Here is a 10,905-nt window from a genome sequence, read left to right as displayed (position 1 = left end):
AACCCTCATCCCAATCAATCACTTTAAGGTTTGTACAGTGCCTAGTGTAATGGAGGGGCAGGTCCATGACTGGGGCTCCTAGGCCCTACCACTATACAAATAATATTAATGATAAAGTATCCCCATGTGGTTTCCAGTGCAGTTTGGTTCCACTTTATCATAAAGACCAACCTATACTAGACAACCAGTTTTGGACACCAGCTGAGGATCAGGTTCAGGTCTGACCGCAAATCTAGGATGGTAATTAAATAATTTATATTACTCTAAATTTCTCTTGTTTAAATGAGAACAATATGCCGCCCGGCATGACAGTTTCTACTGCATTTATTTGCATTTCCATAGCAAAGTCCGTGGCTTTCAATCTCCTTTTTTATGACAGAGCCTTTTAAAAAGGCCCATACCTCCAAAGAGCTTAGTTATCAGGGTCTCTTTTTCTACTGAACCATTCTTTTCTGTGCCCAAGCAAATCACTTGATCACATAACTAAATGGAACCTTGAACACACAACTGCAAGCTTTACTGAGGAATTCTTGGAGCCCATATTAGCTGTATTTTGTTTGGCATTAAGAAGGCTCACAGATAACTTCTCAGGTGGTGGACAGCAGTAGCTCCATTGACTTCAATGCAGGTAGGACAGTTTACACCAGTCAAGGATTCTGGCCCTCTCACTGCAATTGCTTTCCCTGACATGGAAACTGGCCTCACTGCAGGGCAAACCCTGCAGTGGCAGCTCAGTGACTGCAATAGGATTTTTGAATGAGTAAGAACTGAAGGATCTGTCCCTGTTTAATCTTCCAGACAGTTCTTGGAACATTTTCAAAGCAGCCCAGCAGAGGCAGAATCACATGGAATGGCCCTAATTATAGGAGATGTAGCATCGTATTTTACTGCCTGATTGTTTCACAATATGAGGAATAATTCCCAGAGTTTAAAAATACCATCAGTCAACACTTCAAAGAAATCTAGTCTCGCCAAATGTCCCCCTGAGGACATTTAACATCCAAATAAGCAAAACGGGGAGAGTATACAGACAATCTCTCTTGTTACAGGTATAGAATGAAAGATTTCAGGGAGCCTGCACAGTCATGGGTGAGCCCTGCCGCTCAGAAATTACTCCCACTAGATTTTTAAGTACGGTGTAAAATTGTGTGCTGTGGGACGACCCAGCAAACCAGCAAGTAGGAAAGGACCCAAATATGAAACAGGGAAAATTCCTTCCAACTTCTCCGGAGAGGAGGAAACACCAATGTTTGTTTGCAAACAAACAGCAACACAAAAATACAATCTTCAGACTTCATTAAAAAGCCTCTTCTCTGCCAAACAGCCGTCCCCTGCCAAGAAAGTGCCACCTACTGGAGGTAGGACACTGGGCAGGAAAGGGCGAGAAAAGGAAAACACTGGAAAAATTGCTGCTTTTTCCTTCTTTAGAGAAATCCCTCTCTTTAATGTCTCCCAGCACTAAATTCTTACCACCTTTCCTTGCCCCAGATGCACACGCTTCCCCAGCTGCATGGCGCCATTCTTTGAAGTAGGCACATGTCACAGAGAATAATGGACTGTGGAGAACTAAGAGGTGAGACTTACCAGTGCTGAGAAGCCTCTGCTGTTTCCTGGTCTCTTTCCTCTCCCAGTTAGCTGTGCCCTGTTAGGGAAGTCCTGCTGCCATTCTCAGCACACCAGGCGCCCCTCTGCTTTTCCCTCAGCAAAGTGCTTTGGCTGATGTGGATGCAGCCCCAGTGTCCCAGAGGCTTTTAGCTGAATAGTTTAACAGAGAAGGAGGGAGGGGGGAACCCACCTAATTTTCCAGGGTGGCTCCTTTTTATATTCACTCTGCCCCTGTCTTCCACTTCAGTCTCCCGAGCTTCACTGAGAGCAGGTGGCGTCTGGGCAGTGGAGGAACAGCACAGGGAGGGGAGGGCTGGGAGGCAGGGAGAGGTGGAGCCACAACCAGACAACAGGTTACTGTGTAACTAGGAGCTTGAGGCCCTGGCTGTCAGGCGGCATCCCTGGAGCTGCCTCCAGTGCTGGGCGCCTCTGCTGACACCTGGCGCAGCAGGTGTGTGTGTGTGGGGGGGGGAGCAGAGCTCCATGCTGCCTGGGCTAAGGGCAGGGAGGGCTTTGGGGTGGGCGTTATTTCTGTTTTCTGTCATCTGGGAAGATTTGGGCAGCGGGGGCGGGAGAGAACGAGGAGGGGAAATTACTGACCTGGCAGTTCAGTGGGGAGAACAAGGCGTCTTTTGTGAAGCATGAGCCACCTCTCCCAAGCTTTCCATTGGCTCACAGGCTCACTCTGTCTCCCTAGGTGTTTTTTCCTGCTTGGGTAATTAAGGGCCTCCCTGTCTTGGCATCTTCAATGTGGAAATTTGCAGTGAGGCAGAGGATGTGGACAAATAGCCTCTGTCTTGGGCAAATGCACACAGGGCCTGATGCAAAGCCTATTGAAGTCAAGGGGTAGATATGAAGTGCAGGGAGGAAAGGGCTGATTCTACTGTTACGCTAGTTTTGTGCATTGAAATCAATGGGTTTACACGGGTGGCTTGGGCTCCCAATCGCTGTTCCAGCTTCACTGCTGTGTTAGTGTTCCATACAAGATGAACGAGCACTAGTAATAGCACCTCCTCCTAAGCATATGGGAGCCAGCAGGGGCCTGACCCCAGTCCTTGCACACCCCTCTCATACCACCTAGAGACACATTCTGCTCTCACTTTGCATTTACACTGGCATAACTAACTTCAGTGGAGTTACTCCAGATTTACACCCCTGTAAATGAGAGTGGGATCAGGTCCCTATTGAGTTCATTGAGAATTTTGGGTGAACAAGGAATGCTAGATCAGGTCAGGAGAGAGTTTTCGGAGGCATGCGATTCCCTCAACTCCTACTCTATGGACACAGAGGATCGATCCACCATGACTGTTGAAGGGCTGATGGCACCAAGCAGAACACTTGGGAAAACCACTTTAGTAACTGTTCTGCTTATAGGTGACTATTTTCAGGGTTCATTAAATCTGTGGTTGGAAGGAAGGGAAATGAAACACTTGGCTGGACAGATGAGGGATTTTTTTTAAGTGTTTACTGGGCAAGATTTTGAGGGCATCAGGGTATATATTACTGCACCATTGGGAAGTTTGTGTATTCTCATGCTTCGGAAGTGGCACCTCCTCAGGCTCTGATCCTGGAAACTCTTCCACACATCCTAATCTTTAGGCCTGGTTTACATCTAAAATTTAGGTCAAACAAGCTACATCTCTCAGGGGCGTGAACATTTTTTCACACCCCTGAGCAACACAGTTAAACTGACCTAAGCCCCCATATAGACTCCGCTAGATTGATTGAACAATTATCTGTCGACCTAGCTACCACCTCTTGAGGGGGTAGATTTACTACAGCAACAGAAAACACCCCTTCTGTCACTGTAGCAAGCCTGTATGTACAGGGCTACAGAAGCACAGCTTGTAGACATGGCCTGAGTTTTATGAGAAGTCCCATTGGTTTCAATATAGTTAAGGCTTAAATAGCCCACTTTACAAAGAATGGGACATATTCCTGTCTCCATCTGTCTGGTGGGGAAACCAAGGCAGAGAGTAGTTGTCAAAGGTTATATAATGAGTCAATTCTAGAGGTGGAACTAGAACCCAGGTCTCCGTACTGCAGGGAGAACTTTTCTTATGTTCCGGGAGAGGGATTCCTTTGGAAACCAAAAAGTCCCTTCAAATTTTCCAGTGTTCCTCCTCTTCTTCAAAGGCTGGGGAGATCCTTAAAGGATGGTACAAGGCACTCCCCTCCCATCATGGGCAGACAATGCTTACCCTGAAACTGTGCGTCTGTTACTGGGCTATTCTGATGTATTTTTTGGCAAAATAGGGAGAGAGGACATGTGAATTGTGCTTTGGGGTCCTCGAAGAGAAGGTGCCAATCCCGCATGCTGAGCTCCATTTGGAAAATCTGGGCACTTATTTTGGTGTCTGAATGGGAACCGAACTCTGGGAAATCTGGTTCTATATTTGTAAACTATTATTACTTTAAAAGAAGTGTCTCTGTACCTTCCCTACCAAGTCTCTCATTTCAGCTATGCAATAACACACTATTTTAAGATAGTGCCACCAGCTGAGGGGCTGGTCAGTTCATACTGGCGACTTACCCAAACCATGTATAATGGGGGCTGAGTGTTGACACAAATTCCATGATACCACACACCTTTCTTGCAGTCAGGAAACAGATGAGCAAAGGATTTGTGCCAATTCACTGGTGTGGTAGTAACAGCCTGAGCTCCTGGGGTCCAATCTTGTCACACAGTGTTTTCCTGCCCTGCATGTTACGGGAGGGGACTTGATTTTCAGCTTTCTACCTTGCATATGTGCAGTACTACCTGGAGAGAAAACGCCCCTGCTGAGTTCTCACCAGTGGAATGTCGCACGACAAGGTGCATACAGCGAGGCTGGACTGATAGAGATCCAGTTTACTGAATGACAGTTATCGTTTTAGAAGCCCAGCTTTAGCAGAAGAATATCCTCTTTCACCACCAATACAAATAGTGATACATACCTTGTGTGTGTGTATATAAGACACACAATGATTCCTTTATTTTTCTAAAAATGCTTCGTAAACCCTGTGTATATTACAACACCATTAAAATGAAGCCACCCCTAGGGTGGAGGGCAAGAGGCAAATAGATATTAACCACCACATATAACAGGGAGGGGATGGCTTAGCCAGCTCACTGGAAAGAGCCTCTACTCTTTTATGAAAAGCATCTTGGGATCTTTAATCTCGCCCAGAAAGTGAGTAGGACCTCCTGGTTTAAGATTTCACACACAAGGTCCTTTCTCAGTAACCTGTATTATGTACCTTTGACATACTTCAGAGTGATTAATGGCTGAGTTGACCTTCCCAGGATACACACCTGTAGTTTCAGGGATTCTAGGGACAACACACCTTAATCTTAATGTACTAAGAGATCCCATTCTGGCTGCATATGTGTGATGTTCTGTACCTCGTGGGAACACCCTACATCCCCATATTCATCCTTATAATATGATTGTGTGGTATCCAATGCAAAGTTTGTCATGTCGGCTGTCTGCAGAAGGCTCATGATGCACTGAGCATTGTTGTTATTGTTACAGTAATGTTATAGGTTGTAATTTCATATATATAGTTAAGAGGCTGAAAATGTGTCCTCATGGCTTAAAGCAAGCCCAGGCAAAAACTGTCCAGAGCAGAGGGGCAGTTCACACCTCATCAGGGCATGTATGGGACAAACCCAGCCCAGCCTCACAGGAACAAAGGACGCTGGCCTAGGCAACAACAAAGGATCTGTTGGACTCTTGAGTGAGTCACCCCTCTTCCTTTGGTCAGTTTGGGACTGTGATGAGGTAATGCTCACCTGACTCTGAAGTGGGGGGGAGGCCAAAGCCAAGAGGGAAGAAAGAACATGATAAAAGGGAGAGATGTTTGCCATGCTCCTCCTCTCTCTTCCACCTCCATCTGCAGACATCACCACCAAGCAACTGAAGTGTTGATCAAAGGGGAGAGCCTGGCTGAAGGGCAACCAGTCACCCTGTGGTGAGAAGCATCTAAGTTTGTAAGGGCACTGGAAGTGTTAAGATCAGCTTAGAATGCGTTTTGCCTTTGTTTCATTTGACCAAATCTGACTTGTTGTGCTTTTACTTATAATCACTCAAAATCTTTTATAGTTAATAGATTTGTTTGTTTATTCTACCTGAAGCAGTGCATTTGGTTTAAAGTGTGTCAGAGATTCCCCTTGGGATAACAAGCCTGGTGCATATCAATTTCTTTGTTAAATTGACAAACTTATATAAGCTTGCAGTGTCCAGCGGGCATAACTGGACACTGCAAGACGGAGATTCCTGGGGTTGTGTCCGGGACCGGATATATTGGCTAGTGTCATTTGGTTGCACAATCCACGGAGCAACTTACATGCCAAAGGCTGTGCATGAACAGCCCGGGAGTGGGGGCTCTCACAGCAAAGCAGAATAAGGCTGGCTCCCAGAGTCAAGGACTGGAGTAACCTAGCGGGTCACTGGTCTGGATAACACCAGGGAAACATCACGCTATGCTACACATAAATTATGGAAATAGCCACATGGTTCACTATGAAATGCTATATCCTATGACAGTGGTTCTCAACCAGGGGTCCGGGGCCCCCTGGTGGGGCCACAACTGGGTTTCAGGGGGTCCACCAAACAGGGCTGGCATTAGATTTGCTAGGGTCCAGGGCAGAAAGCTGAAGCCCCACCTCATGGGGCTGAAGCCTGAGGCCCCAAGCCCTGCCACCCTTGGGCTGAAGCTGAAGCCTGAGCAACTTAGCTTTATGGTGCCCCCTGTGGCATGGGGCTCCGGACAGTTGTCCCGCTTGCTACCCCCTAATGCTGGTCCTGGCTTTTATATGCAGAAAAACAGTTGCTGTGGCACAAGTGGGCCGTGGAGTTTTTATAGCATGTTGGGGGGGCCTTGGAAAGGAAAAGGTTGAGAACCCCTGTCCTATGGGAAAAGGTACATGGCTTTAGGCTATCAGTATAGACTCCTGAGAGTGCCACTACCCTGGTAAATAATGAGTGTTTAGCCTAAAGGAAAAGGAAAGGGATTGAAAACTGGAAGGGCAAGGAGTGACTTAGAGGATTAGGAAGTAGTCTAAGGGCCTGATCCAACCTCAGTTGAAGTCAGTGGGAATCTTTCCACGATTTCGGTGGGCTTTGGATTGTGCCCTAATGCCAGAGCTGGAAATAATCAGCACGTGTATCAGCAAAGTCAAGAATGTGACAGCTTTGATTGTCCACCTCCAGTGGTATAAACCAGAAAATGATCACTAAGCACAGAGGAGAGTTTGGGGCTGGGGGGAGGAGGGGGGGGGGCAGGCGGTTCACACCTGCATGAAATGAAATGAACTCCAGTTAAGCATGAAGGGGGAAGAGGGTAATGTAAACCTGTATCAGACAATTGTATAGAAAAGGTAGAGAGGGCGAATTGCAGTGGCCATTCTCTTATTACAAGGGGACATTCAATTAAACGAAAGGCACCAAATTTAAATTGAAGAAAAGAAAGGCTTTTCCACACAATCAACAGTTAACCTGTGGAACTGACCGCCACAAACCATTGAGGCCAAGTTCTTGGTGGGACTCAAAAAGGGATTAGAGACTATATGGCTAATAAGAACATCCAGAGCTAGAATCGTAAATATTTTAAAAAACCAAGAGTTTGGGCAGGGATAAAAACCCTCCTGCTTTATGGCAGGAGCCATCCTCGAACTATTAGAGCTTAGGAGGGAACAGTCCCACTTGGGGGCAGGTTATCTCACAGCTCCTGAGTGCAGGGTTTCTTGCACCTTCCTCTTAAGCAACTGGTGCTGCCTACTGTCAGAGCATGTCTGCACTGGAAAGTACAGGTGTGTTTGTAATGTAGGTAGGCATACCAATGCTGGCTTTAATCTAACGAGCTTGGCTACCTGATGGCAGCCTGGGCTTTAGCATAGACTAGCAACCAGGGCCCTGGCAGGCTTCTCAGGTTGCTAGTCCATGCTGAAGCCCGAGCTGCTGCATTTTTGCTACTATTGTTACCCCTGCTAGCTAGTTTAACTGGGTTCTGGACTAGGTTGGCCCTGGTCTGATCTGGTATGGCAATTCCTATGTTCCTACAAATAAAGTGTACTAAATTCCCACAGGCAGATAAACACAAATCTTGCTTTGTTGAGGATAAAGCAGCTGATGAGTTCTTGAGGAATGCAGAGCTTTGTTTGTATTTCATTTTTCAGTTTTATTATTGCTTGCAAACGAAGGCAGCCCATGAAACAATAAGGCCCGAAATATCTTTCCAAAATATCTCTCAGTGCTGAATCCCTGGAGGCAAACTTGCTTCTAGGTATTGGTCGTTTCATGCTGGCAGCAAACACCCCAGGATGGCTTGAGAACAAACGCCTTTTCCCTGCAGCATAAACAACACCCAACACTCAATCTAAGCGTCTTAAAATATGCGTTCCTCTTCATTTTTAAGGCAGTTTTCACCACACTTGCTCGGCCTGTTTCAGAAGGGTTGGCCCTTATAATTATACATGCCAGCAGGCTTGTACATTTGTAAATATTATCAGTGGCTTGATTATGCCATGCCCATGCTCCAGACAGCGAGAACAGATCAAAAAGGGTGTTACTGCTTAGAAAGATGTTCTGAGGTGAGGGGCCTGGTCCTCAATAGTAATTTATATGAGTGCAAAGATATACCAATGTCATAGAACTGGAAGGGACCCTGAAAGGTCATTGAGTCTACCCCCCTGCCTTCACTAGCAGGACCAAGTACTGATTTTGTCCCAGATCCCTAAGTGGCCCCCTCAAGGATTGAACTCACAACCCTGGGTTTAGTAGGCCAATGCTCAAACCACTGAGCTATCCCTCCCCTGGTGGGTATAAAATGCCAGCATGTCAGAATGGTAGCATTTTACACCCAGTTTGCATTGGTGTAAATGAGACAGCTCAAGGGCAGTGGAGAATCAAGCCCTAGGAGTATTTAGGAAGGCAGTGGCTACAGTGGCCTACACCGTAGGTTACAGTTTTCTTCCTTATGCTGATTTCCTTGATGAGGCGGAATTGTGGCATGTGACAGGCCGGCTGAATCAGGAAAGGAGTTTAACTACCACTGTGGTCTGCTTTGTTGTAAAATAGCAAAGTAAATGGGAACGTCCTGACTCTTCAAGGGCCAAACAGAAGCATAGCCGGATTTATGAGTGCTACAGTGACACAGCTGCGGTGCTGTAGTTATGCCACTGTCGCCTCCTATGCTGAAAGAAGGTGGTTTTCCATCACTGCAGGACAGTAATCCACCTCCCTGAGTGGCTGTAATAGGTTGGCAGATGAATTCTCCCATCGACCTACCCATGTCTACACCGGGGGTTAGCTTGGCTTAGCTACAGCACTCAGGGGTGTGAATTTTTCACACCCAAGAACCATAGCTATGTCGACCTAACTTTTAAGTGTAGACCAGGCCTGTTACTGGGCTTTCTGCAACCAAAGTAAAGGTATAAAGCAAAGCTTGTGAGCCCAGTCCAGAGAAGAGATCTAAAGTATAGCTCCCTGCAGCCAGGGGCCAGAGAATCAGAGACCCCCATCTGTGCTCTCCTGGTTCTCCACTCATCTCTAGCCTCTTCCTTAGTGTTCATTCCTCCCTAATTCTCAGTCAGACTCTGGTCTCAACTCCTTACAGCATGTCTGCCAGGTATTGTGCTAGAGGGGGTGTGACCCAAGGACTCCATGCCAACTGGCAGAGGGCACAGGGGTACAAAGGGGAACAGGGATCCCATGGGTTCATCAAAAGGGGTCATGTAAGGTCTGTGCTGAAAGCCTGTGTTACACCGATCATCATAATAATTGTGAATGTACAGAAAATGTGTGAGGAGTTATATGGGTATATACTAGAAATTAAGTTCTCTAGGTCGGTAGTTAAAAGCAGGTTACTCAAATGTAGTTTGTCTTGAGACAAACTTTTCTCAGCAGGGCATGGGAGACACTTATCTCCATGATGGACCACTGTGTATTGTATGTCATACAGTAGGAGTCTATTAGCATACTAAAAATGCTAATGAAGAGGTAGTGGAGACTTCAGAAGGAAACTAGCAGGAAGAGGTAAACAGCAGGTGAAAGACCCTAGTTTAAGGTGAACATCAAAGGTTTGTTCTGGTATATTTGGCAGTGCAGAGGGACACCCTGGCACCCTTTAGCTAGGAAATAACCTGGCAGTGGGTTTGCTTCATGAAAAAGAGATCTCAGCCAGGCTTGGCTGAAAACACTGGAAAGAAGTTTGGGAGAGAGAATCTGCTTTAGATAGGTTAGCTTGGTTAGGTTTAGTCTCTAGAATGCGTGGTATGATTTTGTTTTATATGTAACCATTTGTCCCCACCTCTCACTTTGGTTTTTATTTGAATCTTTATTCTTTCTTCAACAAACTTCCTTTTGTTTTATAATTGAACTCAAGTGCTGTGCATAATGGTATAAGGTAAAGCAGTGAACTGTGGTACGCTGTTCCTTTGGGAACAGAGGATGTGGGATTTCTGTGGGTATCCAGTGATCAGGGGCTGGAGACCACACAGGGACACTTCAAAGGGACCTGGGGGCTGAGGTGCATCTCTTGTCAACCTGCAAAAGTGAAGACAGGGTTGGTGTAGCCCAAAGGAGAGTGCCTGAGTGGCTGACAGGCTGGTTGTGTAAGGGAGCGAATATCCAGCTAGCACAGGTCAGACTCCATCATGCTGGAGGCAGGTGGTAACAAGGTGACTCACAGCCCTTGCTGTCCCGAGAAGCGACACTGGGGGATAGAAAATGAATTCCCTCAGCTGGACCAGCCCCGCTATTTGTAAATCCCTGCATTCAGGGAAGGCAACTGTTCTTCCTCTAAGTCAGAGGTGGGCAAACTATGGCCCGCGGGACCATCCTGCCCGGCCTTTCAGCTCCCGGCCGGGGAGGCTAGCCCCCGGTCCCTCCCCCGCTGCCACGCCGCTGCGCGGGCAGCACTCTGGGTGGCGGGGCTGCGCGCTCCTGCAGGGCAGCGCAGCAGCATGTCTGGCTCTGGCTGGACGGTGCGGCGGCCAGACATGCTGCTCTGAGTGTCATGGTAAGGGGCAGGGGGGACTGGATAAGGAGCAGGGTGTCCCGGGGGACAGGGAGCAGGGGGTGGAGGATCTTGGGGGGGGGCAGTCAGGGGACGGGGAACGGTGGGTTGGATAAGCGTGGGAGTCCCGGGAGGCCTGTCAGGGCGCGGGGATGTGGATAGGAATCGGGGCAGTCAGGGGACAGGGAGCGGGGGGGGTTGGATAGGGGGTCGGGTCCTGGGGGGGGTGGTTAGGGATGGGGTGTCCCAGGAGGGGTGGTTAGGGGACAAGGAGCAGGGGGGGTTGGATGAGTTGGAGGT

This window comes from Emys orbicularis, chromosome 4 (genome assembly GCF_028017835.1).
Source record: "Emys orbicularis isolate rEmyOrb1 chromosome 4, rEmyOrb1.hap1, whole genome shotgun sequence".
NCBI lineage: Eukaryota > Metazoa > Chordata > Testudines > Emydidae > Emys > Emys orbicularis.
This window is presented reverse-complemented; position numbering follows the sequence as displayed.